Raw genomic sequence first — 1,651 nt, forward strand, 5'->3', positions numbered from 1 at the left:
TCTCTGAGTTAATTGAAAAGCTGGAGTGACGTGCTTTGGTAAAAATCAATATTCCAATAAGAAACCGTACGAAGTTTCTTTTTCCTCTTCACTTCAAAGTTCTCAATATTTCGAGAAACACTTTTGCATAACAGCTTTAAAGGTGTTGTGTAAGAGTTTCAGTTTCTTTGAAATTCACGTGACTGTCTCATCAGGAAATTGCAAGTACCTGTCACATTTGAAGAGCGCTAGGATGGATGGCGGTTAACATGGATTCGAACTCGCTATGCACGCAGGTATTCCACTTTTAGTCACGATATATACAGTAGTTGGCCATAAGTATGTTCCCAAAATGGCCGCCGTAACATTTTTTTTTTCTGTAAGGTACATTTTAAAAGGAAATAAGGCATATTTTTCTTCGATGGCCAGATTTAAAAAATGTGTCCTGTGATTCTCCGACTTTTTTTCATCTTTTGCCGAGTTTATTTTTGGAGTTATTCCCCTTTTGTAAACATTTATCGTCTGCACAACAACATGGCGACGAACGACAGAAAACGTATGGGAAGACAGAAACAAGTCGTAATACAGATGTCTGATCTGGGATTTATACATAAAAAAAAACTGGAAGGATCAACGGAATAAACAGCCGAAACTGTTATGTAAAGTTTAAAAATACGAAAGACCGGAATAATGGTAAAATCGTAACTCGATCTGAAAGTTGTAAGATTAGGTAACCACGAGATGACTAAATCCCATTTCAAAGTCCCCAGAACCAACCAAAAACATGCTTTCAAAAATCAAACAGCTTGATTTACAGCAAGACCAAAGTATAATGTGATGAATAAAACTGTAAGTAGACTGCTTCTCATCAGTAATTGTTCGTCACTTCACAGATCGCCAATAGTTTGTTAGAAAAAGATAACCAGACTTCTAGGCCCAGTTAAACAGAGCAGAATGACAGCATCACAACATACTTTGGCTAACATACTGTTCAGACATTAATATCATTGAAATTATGTGAAAAATGCTAATAATACGGTTACAAAGGTCAAAAAACGAAATCCGAATTTTCCGTGACCTAGAAAAAGTTGTAGTTGATATTTCGAGTAGTCTCATTATATTGATTGCGAGCCTTTACATCGTTAAACGAGGAAAATTGCAAGAATATTTCATATCCTAGGATATAATACAAAGTAATATATATGTCTGCTTAGTCATTTTACTTTGTCGTTAAAAGTAGTTGGTCAAAAAACTTCAGGCGATGACGAGATCTACGTTAACGTCGACCATTTTGGGAACATACTTATGGCCAACTACTGATAGAGATTAAATCATAAGATTTCTTTTCACTATACATTTCACATATAAGGTGGATTGAGAGAGCATTGTGGATTAAACTATCATATTCAAAACAAATCACTTTGTCAAAATTTTGAAATTGTTCAATATTTGACCATACTAATTAAAATATTATTAAAATTTAATAAAAAGTAAAAGTCAAAATAAAGATTGTATAAAGTTAACCCAGCTGCTGTAAGAACAATAGCTAGAAATCCAAGACCTACATGTATTAAAATTTTTTCAACTTTTGTAGAAATAAACTTGGGATCAAAAGTGAGCTCGTCTTAGCTTATTGGCTCCAGGTCTGTTGCTTTGACATACTAATTATTCT

This window comes from Crassostrea angulata, chromosome 4, assembly GCF_025612915.1.
Source record: "Crassostrea angulata isolate pt1a10 chromosome 4, ASM2561291v2, whole genome shotgun sequence".
In the NCBI taxonomy this organism is placed as follows: domain Eukaryota; kingdom Metazoa; phylum Mollusca; class Bivalvia; order Ostreida; family Ostreidae; genus Magallana; species Magallana angulata.